The 14708-nt window shown below is 37.8% G+C and overlaps 4 non-coding genes across 4 annotated transcripts; 3 read left to right on the forward strand and 1 right to left on the reverse strand.

Moving 5' to 3' along the window:
• Window positions 1–83: 83 nt before the first annotated feature.
• Window positions 84–157, reverse strand: TRNAT-AGU (transfer RNA threonine (anticodon AGU)). Its single transcript has one exon. It is a non-coding gene; the product is annotated as a tRNA-Thr (tRNA).
• A 556-nt stretch (window positions 158–713) lies between these two features.
• On the forward strand, window positions 714–795 carry TRNAS-GCU (transfer RNA serine (anticodon GCU)). The gene has a single exon. It is a non-coding gene; the product is annotated as a tRNA-Ser (tRNA).
• A 3455-nt stretch (window positions 796–4250) lies between these two features.
• Window positions 4251–4332, forward strand: TRNAS-GCU (transfer RNA serine (anticodon GCU)). The gene has a single exon. It is a non-coding gene; the product is annotated as a tRNA-Ser (tRNA).
• Window positions 4333–7787: 3455 nt separating this feature from the next.
• On the forward strand, window positions 7788–7869 carry TRNAS-GCU (transfer RNA serine (anticodon GCU)). Its single transcript has one exon. It is a non-coding gene; the product is annotated as a tRNA-Ser (tRNA).
• The last annotated feature ends 6839 nt before the right edge of the window (window positions 7870–14708 follow it).

A 14708-nucleotide genomic window follows, 5' to 3' on the forward strand; every position in this document is an offset into this window, starting at 1 on the left:
TTTAATCTCATAATTCCACTATCAGTCGCAAGTGAAACACCTATTTTTAAGATAGGAAGCTTCTTTGTGAGGAGACGAAAACAAGGCACTGCTGAGATTCGAACTCAGGATCTCCTGTTTACTAGACAGGCGCTTTAACCAACTAAGCCACAGCACCAGAAGATGGCATGCATTTGAAAACCAAGGAAGATTGAAGCACCAATCAAACATTCAACTGGTTAGCGCAGCAAAACAATATTGAGCTTGAGTTCCATTCCACGTAGAGCAGAAACATGGAATAAGATTTCAATCTCAGTCATAACACTTAAGAAGCCAAGTAAATTTTGAAGAGCATTCATTTAAAAGACTGACAAATTTACAGAAGCTGTATCGAGGACAAAGGCTTTGAAGTTTTGCAATTGAATGAGCCATCTTTTAGCACAGCTGAAATTTGGGACTTGTTTTGCTTCCAAGTTATGACACAGAATAGACAGATTGAAGAAATGCCATGGCAAAACCAAAAGGAGGAAAAATTATGACTAATTGATATTAAAAACCTCAGCACTGGTTCATTTCTGATAGAGTTTTCCCCAAGCTAACTTCAAACAACAGGCACTGTAGTTGACGAGATAAGGCAACTCTGACAAAAGCCAACATACAATCTTCAGTGAAAAAACACTGACTGGTAAAAACCCTCTCAACATCTTCCCACCTAAACGCACGGGCGCTATGTAGACGAGGTGGCCGAGTGGTTAAGGCGATGGACTGCTAATCCATTGTGCTCTGCATGCATGGGTTCGAATCCCATCCTCGTCGGATTAATCTGCTTCTTCTTTCATGTTGAATGGTTTGGTTTTCATTTTTAACCCAAGCGGTGGACACTTCATGCATGAAAGTTTACAATACTCCTGTGCTGCTATCAAACTTTGCAGAGTCAGATCTGTAAATCCACTTGTTTTAATTTGTAAAGCTTGATGCCATCCTATATTCTGTAAAGAAAATTATATCCTCTAATTCCTTTTAAAGTGTTTCAACAGCAGAGAATTTTTTTTCTCAATTGCACTATATTAGGGCTGTGGGAAATTAATATTTGATGACAAACAAGAGTAAAAGTCCTCTTTTTGGGGTAAAAACCCACAAAATGAGATGAAGAATAGAAAGCACTGCTGACATTCAAAATCAAGATTTTCCTTTTACTAAATAGGCTCTTTGACCAACTAAGCCAAAGGACAAACAGGTGCGAAACATTAAAAAGCCTGCTTAGAGAGTTAAACAGCCCTAAACTGAGATAAAGAAGGAAAAGGACTGCTGGCATTCAAATTCAAGATTTTCCATTTACTAAATAGGCTCTTTGACCAACTAAGACAAAGGACAAACAGGTGTGATACATTAGAAAGCCTGCTTAGAGAGTTAAACAGCCCTAAACTGAGATAAAAAAGGAAGAGGACTGCTGGCATTCAAATTCAAGATTTTCTGTTTACTAAACAGGCTCTTTGACCAACTAAGACAAAGGACAAACAGGTGTGATACATTAGAAAGCCTGCATAGAGAGTTAAGAAGCCCCAAACTGACATAAAGAAAGAATAGCACTGCTGGCATTCAAATTCAAGATTTTCTGTTTACTAAACAGGCTCTTTGACCAACTAAGCCAAAGGACATAAAGGTGAGATACATTGGATAAACGGATTAGAGATGCATAGAAAGGAGGCATTTCAAAACTAAATCAACTGGTTTTACATTGTCATGCTTGAAGCCATCTTTCTTCCTTTATATCTCTTAGATAGAAGAGATTTTTAATCTCATAATTGCACTATCAGTCGCAAGTGAAACACCTATTTTTAAGATAGGAAGCTTCTTTGTGAGGAGATGAAAACAAGGCACTGCTGAGATTCAAACTCAGGACCTCCTGTTTACTAGACAGGCGCTTTAACAAATTAAGCCACAGCACCAGAAGATGGCATGCATTTGAAATCCAAGGAAGATTGAAGCACCAATCGAACATTCAACTGGTTAGCGCAGCAAAACAATATTGAGCTTGAGTTCCATTCCACGTAGAGCAGAAACATGGAATAAGATTTCAATCTCAGTCATAACACTTAAGAAGCCAAGTAAATTTTGAAGAGCATTCATTTAAAAGACTGACAAATTTACAGAAGCTGTATCGAGGACAAAGGCTTTGAAGTTTTGCAATTGAATGAGCCATCTTTTAGCACAGCTGAAATTTGGGACTTGTTTTGCTTCCAAGCTATGACACAGAATAGACAGATTGAAGAAATGCCATGGCAAAACCAAAAGGAGGAAAAATTATGACTAATTGATATTAAAAACCTCAGCACTGGTTCATTTCTGATAGAGTTTTCCCCAAGCTAACTTCAAACAACAGGCACTGTAGTTGACGAGATAAGGCAACTCTGACAAAAGCCAACATACAATCTTCAGTGAAAAAACACTGACTGGTAAAAACCCTCTCAACATCTTCCCACCTAAACGCACGGGTGCTATGTAGACGAGGTGGCCGAGTGGTTAAGGCGATGGACTGCTAATCCATTGTGCTCTGCATGCATGGGTTCGAATCCCATCATCGTCGGATTAATCTACTTCTTCTTTCATGTTGAATGGTTTGGTTTTCATTTTTAACCCAAGCAGTGGAACCCTTCAAGCATGAAAGTTTACAATACTCCTGTGCTGCTATCAAACTTTGCAGAGTCAGACCTGTAAATCCACTGGTTTTAATTGGTAAAGCTTGATGCCATCCTATATTCTGTAAAGAAAATTATATCCTCTAATTCCTTTTAAAGTGTTTCAACAGCAGAGAATTTTTTTTCTCAATTGCACTATATTAGGGCTGTGGGAAATTAATATTTGATGACAAACAAGAGTAAAAGTCCTCTTTTTGGGGTAAAAACCCACAAAATGAGATGAAGAATAGAAAGCACTGCTGACATTCAAAATCAAGATTTTCCTTTTACTAAATAGGCTCTTTGACCAACTAAGCCAAAGGACAAACAGGTGCGAAACATTAAAAAGCCTGCTTAGAGAGTTAAACAGCCCTAAACTGAGATAAAGAAGGAAAAGGACTGCTGGCATTCAAATTCAAGATTTTCCATTTACTAAATAGGCTCTTTGACCAACTAAGACAAAGGACAAACAGGTGTGATACATTAGAAAGCCTGCTTAGAGAGTTAAACAGCCCTAAACTGAGATAAAAAAGGAAGAGGACTGCTGGCATTCAAATTCAAGATTTTCTGTTTACTAAACAGGCTCTTTGACCAACTAAGACAAAGGACAAACAGGTGTGATACATTAGAAAGCCTGCTTAGAGAGTTAAGAAGCCCCAAACTGACATAAAGAAAGAATAGCACTGCTGGCATTCAAATTCAAGATTTTCTGTTTGCTAAACAGGCTCTTTGACCAACTAAGCCAAAGGACATAAAGGTGAGATACATTGAATAAAAGGATTAGAGATGCATAGAAAGGAGGCATTTCAAAACTAAATCAACTGGTTTTACATTGTCATGCTTGAAGCCATCTTTCTTCCTTTATATCTCTTAGATAGAAGAGATTTTTAATCTCATAATTCCACTATCAGTCGCAAGTGAAACACCTATTTTTAAGATAGGAAGCTTCTTTGTGAGGAGACGAAAACAAGGCACTGCTGAGATTCGAACTCAGGATCTCCTGTTTACTAGACAGGCGCTTACTAAGCCACAGCACCAGAAGATGGCATGCATTTGAAAACCAAGGAAGATTGAAGCACCAATCAAACATTCAACTGGTTAGCGCAGCAAAACAATATTGAGCTTGAGTTCCATTCCACGTAGAGCAGAAACATGGAATAAGATTTCAATCTCAGTCATAACACTTAAGAAGCCAAGTAAATTTTGAAGAGCATTCATTTAAAAGACTGACAAATTTACAGAAGCTGTATCGAGGACAAAGGCTTTGAAGTTTTGCAATTGAATGAGCCATCTTTTAGCACAGCTGAAATTTGGGACTTGTTTTGCTTCCAAGTTATGACACAGAATAGACAGATTGAAGAAATGCCATGGCAAAACCAAAAGGAGGAAAAATTATGACTAATTGATATTAAAAACCTCAGCACTGGTTCATTTCTGATAGAGTTTTCCCCAAGCTAACTTCAAACAACAGGCACTGTAGTTGACGAGATAAGGCAACTCTGACAAAAGCCAACATACAATCTTCAGTGAAAAAACACTGACTGGTAAAAACCCTCTCAACATCTTCCCACCTAAACGCACGGGCGCTATGTAGACGAGGTGGCCGAGTGGTTAAGGCGATGGACTGCTAATCCATTGTGCTCTGCATGCATGGGTTCGAATCCCATCCTCGTCGGATTAATCTGCTTCTTCTTTCATGTTGAATGGTTTGGTTTTCATTTTTAACCCAAGCGGTGGACACTTCATGCATGAAAGTTTACAATACTCCTGTGCTGCTATCAAACTTTGCAGAGTCAGATCTGTAAATCCACTTGTTTTAATTTGTAAAGCTTGATGCCATCCTATATTCTGTAAAGAAAATTATATCCTCTAATTCCTTTTAAAGTGTTTCAACAGCAGAGAATTTTTTTTCTCAATTGCACTATATTAGGGCTGTGGGAAATTAATATTTGATGACAAACAAGAGTAAAAGTCCTCTTTTTGGGGTAAAAACCCACAAAATGAGATGAAGAATAGAAAGCACTGCTGACATTCAAAATCAAGATTTTCCTTTTACTAAATAGGCTCTTTGACCAACTAAGCCAAAGGACAAACAGGTGCGAAACATTAAAAAGCCTGCTTAGAGAGTTAAACAGCCCTAAACTGAGATAAAGAAGGAAAAGGACTGCTGGCATTCAAATTCAAGATTTTCCATTTACTAAATAGGCTCTTTGACCAACTAAGACAAAGGACAAACAGGTGTGATACATTAGAAAGCCTGCTTAGAGAGTTAAACAGCCCTAAACTGAGATAAAAAAGGAAGAGGACTGCTGGCATTCAAATTCAAGATTTTCTGTTTACTAAACAGGCTCTTTGACCAACTAAGACAAAGGACAAACAGGTGTGATACATTAGAAAGCCTGCATAGAGAGTTAAGAAGCCCCAAACTGACATAAAGAAAGAATAGCACTGCTGGCATTCAAATTCAAGATTTTCTGTTTACTAAACAGGCTCTTTGACCAACTAAGCCAAAGGACATAAAGGTGAGATACATTGGATAAACGGATTAGAGATGCATAGAAAGGAGGCATTTCAAAACTAAATCAACTGGTTTTACATTGTCATGCTTGAAGCCATCTTTCTTCCTTTATATCTCTTAGATAGAAGAGATTTTTAATCTCATAATTGCACTATCAGTCGCAAGTGAAACACCTATTTTTAAGATAGGAAGCTTCTTTGTGAGGAGATGAAAACAAGGCACTGCTGAGATTCAAACTCAGGACCTCCTGTTTACTAGACAGGCGCTTTAACAAATTAAGCCACAGCACCAGAAGATGGCATGCATTTGAAATCCAAGGAAGATTGAAGCACCAATCGAACATTCAACTGGTTAGCGCAGCAAAACAATATTGAGCTTGAGTTCCATTCCACGTAGAGCAGAAACATGGAATAAGATTTCAATCTCAGTCATAACACTTAAGAAGCCAAGTAAATTTTGAAGAGCATTCATTTAAAAGACTGACAAATTTACAGAAGCTGTATCGAGGACAAAGGCTTTGAAGTTTTGCAATTGAATGAGCCATCTTTTAGCACAGCTGAAATTTGGGACTTGTTTTGCTTCCAAGCTATGACACAGAATAGACAGATTGAAGAAATGCCATGGCAAAACCAAAAGGAGGAAAAATTATGACTAATTGATATTAAAAACCTCAGCACTGGTTCATTTCTGATAGAGTTTTCCCCAAGCTAACTTCAAACAACAGGCACTGTAGTTGACGAGATAAGGCAACTCTGACAAAAGCCAACATACAATCTTCAGTGAAAAAACACTGACTGGTAAAAACCCTCTCAACATCTTCCCACCTAAACGCACGGGTGCTATGTAGACGAGGTGGCCGAGTGGTTAAGGCGATGGACTGCTAATCCATTGTGCTCTGCATGCATGGGTTCGAATCCCATCATCGTCGGATTAATCTACTTCTTCTTTCATGTTGAATGGTTTGGTTTTCATTTTTAACCCAAGCAGTGGAACCCTTCAAGCATGAAAGTTTACAATACTCCTGTGCTGCTATCAAACTTTGCAGAGTCAGACCTGTAAATCCACTGGTTTTAATTGGTAAAGCTTGATGCCATCCTATATTCTGTAAAGAAAATTATATCCTCTAATTCCTTTTAAAGTGTTTCAACAGCAGAGAATTTTTTTTCTCAATTGCACTATATTAGGGCTGTGGGAAATTAATATTTGATGACAAACAAGAGTAAAAGTCCTCTTTTTGGGGTAAAAACCCACAAAATGAGATGAAGAATAGAAAGCACTGCTGACATTCAAAATCAAGATTTTCCTTTTACTAAATAGGCTCTTTGACCAACTAAGCCAAAGGACAAACAGGTGCGAAACATTAAAAAGCCTGCTTAGAGAGTTAAACAGCCCTAAACTGAGATAAAGAAGGAAAAGGACTGCTGGCATTCAAATTCAAGATTTTCCATTTACTAAATAGGCTCTTTGACCAACTAAGACAAAGGACAAACAGGTGTGATACATTAGAAAGCCTGCTTAGAGAGTTAAACAGCCCTAAACTGAGATAAAAAAGGAAGAGGACTGCTGGCATTCAAATTCAAGATTTTCTGTTTACTAAACAGGCTCTTTGACCAACTAAGACAAAGGACAAACAGGTGTGATACATTAGAAAGCCTGCTTAGAGAGTTAAGAAGCCCCAAACTGACATAAAGAAAGAATAGCACTGCTGGCATTCAAATTCAAGATTTTCTGTTTGCTAAACAGGCTCTTTGACCAACTAAGCCAAAGGACATAAAGGTGAGATACATTGAATAAAAGGATTAGAGATGCATAGAAAGGAGGCATTTCAAAACTAAATCAACTGGTTTTACATTGTCATGCTTGAAGCCATCTTTCTTCCTTTATATCTCTTAGATAGAAGAGATTTTTAATCTCATAATTCCACTATCAGTCGCAAGTGAAACACCTATTTTTAAGATAGGAAGCTTCTTTGTGAGGAGACGAAAAGAAGGCACTGCTGAGATTCGAACTCAGGATCTCCTGTTTACTAGACAGGCGCTTACTAAGCCACAGCACCAGAAGATGGCATGCATTTGAAAACCAAGGAAGATTGAAGCACCAATCAAACATTCAACTGGTTAGCGCAGCAAAACAATATTGAGCTTGAGTTCCATTCCACGTAGAGCAGAAACATGGAATAAGATTTCAATCTCAGTCATAACACTTAAGAAGCCAAGTAAATTTTGAAGAGCATTCATTTAAAAGACTGACAAATTTACAGAAGCTGTATCGAGGACAAAGGCTTTGAAGTTTTGCAATTGAATGAGCCATCTTTTAGCACAGCTGAAATTTGGGACTTGTTTTGCTTCCAAGTTATGACACAGAATAGACAGATTGAAGAAATGCCATGGCAAAACCAAAAGGAGGAAAAATTATGACTAATTGATATTAAAAACCTCAGCACTGGTTCATTTCTGATAGAGTTTTCCCCAAGCTAACTTCAAACAACAGGCACTGTAGTTGACGAGATAAGGCAACTCTGAAAAAAGCCAACATACAATCTTCAGTGAAAAAACACTGACTGGTAAAAACCGTCTCAACATCTTCCCACCTAAACGCACGGGCGCTATGTAGACGAGGTGGCCGAGTGGTTAAGGCGATGGACTGCTAATCCATTGTGCTCTGCATGCATGGGTTCGAATCCCATCCTCGTCGGATTAATCTGCTTCTTCTTTCATGTTGAATGGTTTGGTTTTCATTTTTAACCCAAGCGGTGGACACTTCATGCATGAAAGTTTACAATACTCCTGTGCTGCTATCAAACTTTGCAGAGTCAGATCTGTAAATCCACTGGTTTTAATTTGTAAAGCTTGATGCCATCCTATATTCTGTAAAGAAAATTATATCCTCTAATTCCTTTTAAAGTGTTTCAACAGCAGAGAATTTTTTTTCTCAATTGCACTATATTAGGGCTGTGGGAAATTAATATTTGATGACAAACAAGAGTAAAAGTCCTCTTTTTGGGGTAAAAACCCACAAAATGAGATGAAGAATAGAAAGCACTGCTGACATTCAAAATCAAGATTTTCCTTTTACTAAATAGGCTCTTTGACCAACTAAGCCAAAGGACAAACAGGTGCGAAACATTAAAAAGCCTGCTTAGAGAGTTAAACAGCCCTAAACTGAGATAAAGAAGGAAAAGGACTGCTGGCATTCAAATTCAAGATTTTCCATTTACTAAATAGGCTCTTTGACCAACTAAGACAAAGGACAAACAGGTGTGATACATTAGAAAGCCTGCTTAGAGAGTTAAACAGCCCTAAACTGAGATAAAGAAGGAAGAGGACTGCTGGCATTCAAATTCAAGATTTTCTGTTTACTAAACAGGCTCTTTGACCAACTAAGACAATGGACAAACAGGTGTGATACATTAGAAAGCCTGCATAGAGAGTTAAGAAGCCCCAAACTGACATAAAGAAAGAATAGCACTGCTGGCATTCAAATTCAAGATTTTCTGTTTACTAAACAGGCTCTTTGACCAACTAAGCCAAAGGACATAAAGGTGAGATACATTGGATAAACGGATTAGAGATGCATAGAAAGGAGGCATTTCAAAACTAAATCAACTGGTTTTACATTGTCATGCTTGAAGCCATCTTTCTTCCTTTATATCTCTTAGATAGAAGAGATTTTTAATCTCATAATTGCACTATCAGTCGCAAGTGAAACATCTATTTTTAAGATAGGAAGCTTCTTTGTGAGGAGATGAAAACAAGGCACTGCTGAGATTCAAACTCAGGATCTCCTGTTTACTAGACAGGCGCTTTAACAAACTAAGCCACAGCACCAGAAGATGGCATGCATTTGAAATCCAAGGAAGATTGAAGCACCAATCGAACATTCAACTGGTTAGCGCAGCAAAACAATATTGAGCTTGAGTTCCATTCCACGTAGAGCAGAAACATGGAATAAGATTTCAATCTCAGTCATAACACTTAAGAAGCCAAGTAAATTTTGAAGAGCATTCATTTAAAAGACTGACAAATTTACAGAAGCTGTATCGAGGACAAAGGCTTTGAAGTTTTGCAATTGAATGAGCCATCTTTTAGCACAGCTGAAATTTGGGACTTGTTTTGCTTCCAAGCTATGACACAGAATAGACAGATTGAAGAAATGCCATGGCAAAACCAAAAGGAGGAAAAATTATGACTAATTGATATTAAAAACCTCAGCACTGGTTCATTTCTGATAGAGTTTTCCCCAAGCTAACTTCAAACAACAGGCACTGTAGTTGACGAGATAAGGCAACTCTGACAAAAGCCAACATACAATCTTCAGTGAAAAAACACTGACTGGTAAAAACCCTCTCAACATCTTCCCACCTAAACGCATGGGTGCTATGTAGACGAGGTGGCCGAGTGGTTAAGGTGATGGACTGCTAATCCATTGTGCTCTGCATGCATGGGTTTGAATCCCATCCTCATTGAATTAATCTGCTTCTTCTTTCATGTTGAATGGTTTGGTTTTCATTTTTAACCCAAGCAGTGGACACTTCAAGCATGAAAGTTTACAATACTGCTGTGCTGCTATCAAACTTTGCAGAGTCAGACCTGTAAATCCACTGTTTTTAATTGGTAAAGCTTGATGCCATTCTATATTCTGTAAAGAAAATTATATCCTCTAATTCCTTTTAAAGTGTTTCAACAGCAGAGAATTTTTTTTCTCAATTGCACTATATTAGGGCTGTGGGAAATTAATATTTGATGACAAACAAGAGTAAAAGTCCTCTTTTTGGGGTAAAAACCCACAAAATGAGATGAAGAATAGAAAGCACTGCTGACATTCAAAATCAAGATTTTCCTTTTACTAAATAGGCTCTTTGACCAACTAAGCCAAAGGACAAACAGGTGCGAAACATTAAAAAGCCTGCTTAGAGAGTTAAACAGCCCTAAACTGAGATAAAGAAGGAAAAGGACTGCTGGCATTCAAATTCAAGATTTTCCATTTACTAAATAGGCTCTTTGACCAACTAAGACAAAGGACAAACAGGTGTGATACATTAGAAAGCCTGCTTAGAGAGTTAAACAGCCCTAAACTGAGATAAAGAAGGAAGAGGACTGCTGGCATTCAAATTCAAGATTTTCTGTTTACTAAACAGGCTCTTTGACCAACTAAGACAAAGGACAAACAGGTGTGATACATTAGAAAGCCTGCTTAGAGAGTTAAGAAGCCCCAAACTGACATAAAGAAAGAATAGCACTGCTGGCATTCAAATTCAAGATTTTCTGTTTACTAAACAGGCTCTTTGACCAACTAAGCCAAAGGACATAAAGGTGAGATACATTGGATAAACGGATTAGAGATGCATAGAAAGGAGGCATTTCAAAACTAAATCAACTGGTTTTACATTGTCATGCTTGAAGCCATCTTTCTTCCTTTATATCTCTTAGATAGAAGAGATTTTTAATCTTATAATTCCACTATCAGTCGCAAGTGAAACAACTATTTTTAAGATAGGAAGCTTCTTTGTGAGGAGATGAAAACAAGGCACTGCTGAGATTCAAACTCAGGATCTCCTGTTTACTAGACAGGCGCTTTAACAAACTAAGCCACAGCACCAGAAGATGGCATGCATTTGAAATCCAAGGAAGATTGAAGCACCAATCGAACATTCAACTGGTTAGCGCAGCAAAACAATATTGAGCTTGAGTTCCATTCCACGTAGAGCAGAAACATGGAATAAGATTTCAATCTCAGTCATAACACTTAAGAAGCCAAGTAAATTTTGAAGAGCATTCATTTAAAAGACTGACAAATTTACAGAAGCTGTATCGAGGACAAAGGCTTTGAAGTTTTGCAATTGAATGAGCCATCTTTTAGCACAGCTGAAATTTGGGACTTGTTTTGCTTCCAAGCTATGACACAGAATAGACAGATTGAAGAAATGCCATGGCAAAACCAAAAGGAGGAAAAATTATGACTAATTGATATTAAAAACCTCAGCACTGGTTCATTTCTGATAGAGTTTTCCCCAAGCTAACTTCAAACAACAGGCACTGTAGTTGACGAGATAAGGCAACTCTGACAAAAGCCAACATACAATATTCAGTGAAAAAACACTGACTGGTAAAAACCCTCTCAACATCTTCCCACCTAAACGCACGGGTGCTATGTAGACGAGGTGGCCGAGTGGTTAAGGCGATGGACTGCTAATCCATTGTGCTCTGCATGCATGGGTTTGAATCCCATCCTCATTGGATTAATCTGCTTCTTCTTTCATGTTGAATGGTTTGGTTTTCATTTTTAACCCAAGCAGTGGTCACTTCAAGCATGAAAGTTTACAAAACTCCTGTGCTGCTATCAAACTTTGCAGAGTCAGACCTGTAAATCCACTGTTTTTAATTGGTAAAGCTTGATGCCATTCTATATTCTGTAAAGAAAATTATATCCTCTAATTCCTTTTAAAGTGTTTCAACAGCAGAGAATTTTTTTTCTCAATTGCACTATATTAGGGCTGTGGGAAATTAATATTTGATGACAAACAAGAGTAAAAGTCCTCTTTTTGGGGTAAAAACCCACAAAATGAGATGAAGAATAGAAAGCACTGCTGACATTCAAAATCAAGATTTTCCTTTTACTAAATAGGCTCTTTGACCAACTAAGCCAAAGGACAAACAGGTGCGAAACATTAAAAAGCCTGCTTAGAGAGTTAAACAGCCCTAAACTGAGATAAAGAAGGAAAAGGACTGCTGGCATTCAAATTCAAGATTTTCCATTTACTAAATAGGCTCTTTGACCAACTAAGACAAAGGACAAACAGGTGTGATACATTAGAAAGCCTGCTTAGAGAGTTAAACAGCCCTAAACTGAGATAAAGAAGGAAGAGGACTGCTGGCATTCAAATTCAAGATTTTCTGTTTACTAAACAGGCTCTTTGACCAACTAAGACAAAGGACAAACAGGTGTGATACATTAGAAAGCCTGCTTAGAGAGTTAAGAAGCCCCAAACTGACATAAAGAAAGAATAGCACTGCTGGCATTCAAATTCAAGATTTTCTGTTTACTAAACAGGCTCTTTGACCAACTAAGCCAAAGGACATAAAGGTGAGATACATTGGATAAACGGATTAGAGATGCATAGAAAGGAGGCATTTCAAAACTAAATCAACTGGTTTTACATTGTCATGCTTGAAGCCATCTTTCTTCCTTTATATCTCTTAGATAGAAGAGATTTTAAATCTTATAATTCCACTATCAGTCGCAAGTGAAACACCTATTTTTAAGATAAGAAGCTTCTTTGTGAGGAGACGAAAACAAGGCACTGCTGAGATTCAAACTCAGCATCTCCTGTTTACTAGACAGGCGCTTTAACAAACTAAGCCACAGCACCAGAAGATTGCATGCATTTGAAATCCAAGGAAGATTGAAGCACCAATCGAACATTCAACTGGTTAGCGCAGCAAAACAATATTGAGCTTGAGTTCCATTCCACGTAGAGCAGAAACATGGAATAAGATTTCAATCTCAGTCATAACACTTAAGAAGCCAAGTAAATTTTGAAGAGCATTCATTTAAAAGACTGACAAATTTACAGAAGCTGTATCGAGGACAAAGGCTTTGAAGTTTTGCAATTGAATGAGCCATCTTTTAGCACAGCTGAAATTTGGGACTTGTTTTGCTTCCAAGTTATGACACAGAATAGACAGATTGAAGAAATGCCATGGCAAAACCAAAAGGAGGAAAAATTATGACTAATTGATATTAAAAACCTCAGCACTGGTTCATTTCTGATAGAGTTTTCCCCAAGCTAACTTCAAACAACAGGCACTGTAGTTGACGAGATAAGGCAACTCTGACAAAAGCCAACATACAATCTGCCAGAGAGGAGACATGTGTGGGCATTTACGTACAATACCAAGACATTTTAATTTGTATCATCAGAGTGATCCTAAAGGATTAAAGGTCAGGGGTATAGATAGAATCCTCCTTGATGTTAGGGGGGTGAAGTGAGCCGACCTCTAGCAAGATTTGAGACAAAGTGGATCTGGACTCTGAGAACCATGCACCCATATGGTTTGAATGAAACCTGCAGTTTTGTTCCATTCCTCTGAACCATTCTGGTCAATTTTTATCTCACCTTGTTTTTATTGTTATTGATTTTATTTTTGTTTGTTTATAGAGCGTGTCTTTGTGTTTCGTATGGAATCATGTACAACAGGCCTTAATACAGATTTGAACATCAAGCAACATTATACATCTGGGATACATGAGGCTGGATCTTCTAAGAGGGACTTTAGCTTAGAAATCGATGTTTGCATTTTTGTGATGTATATATGGTGATCACTATGTACTGTGGTCATTTAGATGTCTAATGACCCTCTTTTGTCCATGGTACACCATGCGTTATCTACATCATCATATGTACATTTGCTATTTATACATGTTATAGTGACAATTTTTGTAATTTATTGGGTATGGTATGCTCTTTCTGGAATTAATGTATTATATATGAAAATTGTTAAAATGTCATTATGCTTGATTTTGCTGACCCCATGTATTTTAGGGTATGTCATGACCTATATATAAGGTAATATTCGGGGGCTTTACGGGTTTCTTTTTGATCTTTAGCATATTAAAACCACCCCCCCTCTTTTGTATGATCCAAACAGCTGCCTTTCATGTATTTACATAGTAACATAGTAACAAAGTTTTGAAGGCTGAAGGAAGACCTTATGTCCATCTAGTTCAGCCTATTTTTAGTGCATTGCTGATCCTGGGGAAGGCAAAAAACCCACAGAGTAGAAGCCAATTTTCTCCATAGGGAAAAAAATTCCTTCCCCTAAGCTGGGTCAATCATCTACCTATAATATTATGCTATTCGCAACCTTCTATACTGTTACTCACAAGAAAAGCATCCATTCCTTTCTTAAATTCATTCAGTGAGTTGGCCATCACCGCTTCCCCAGGAAGAGAATTCCAGAGCCTCACTGCTCTTACCGTGAAGATCCCTCTTCTATGCTGGCGCAGAAATTGTCTTTCCTCCAAACGAAGAGAATGCCCCCTTGTTCTTGTCACAGTCCTTGGTACAAACAGTTCACTGGAGAGATCTCTGTATTGCCCCCTGATATACTTGTACATACAGTGGGGCAAAAAAGTATTTAGTCAGTCAGCAATAGTGCAAGTTCCACCACTTAAAAAGATGAAAGGCGTCTGTAATTTACATCATAGGTAGACCTCAACTATGGGAGACAAACTGAGAAAAAAAAATCCAGAAAATCACATTGTCTGTTTTTTTTTATTTTATTTGCATATTATGGTGGAAAATAAGTATTTGGTCAGAAACAAAATTTCATCTCAATACTTTGTAATATATCCTTTGTTGGCAATGACAGAGGTCAAACGTTTTCTGTAAGTCTTCACAAGGTTGCCACACACTGTTGTTGGTATGTTGGCCCATTCCTCCATGCAGATCTCCTCTAGAGCAGTGATGTTTTTGGCTTTTCGCTTGGCAACACAGACTTTCAACTCCCTCCAAAGGTTTTCTATAGGGTTGA

The sequence above is a fragment of the Dendrobates tinctorius genome, unplaced genomic scaffold (assembly GCF_039654945.1).
Source record: "Dendrobates tinctorius isolate UK_male_01 unplaced genomic scaffold, ASM3965494v1 ptg000204l, whole genome shotgun sequence".
NCBI lineage: Eukaryota > Metazoa > Chordata > Amphibia > Anura > Dendrobatidae > Dendrobates > Dendrobates tinctorius.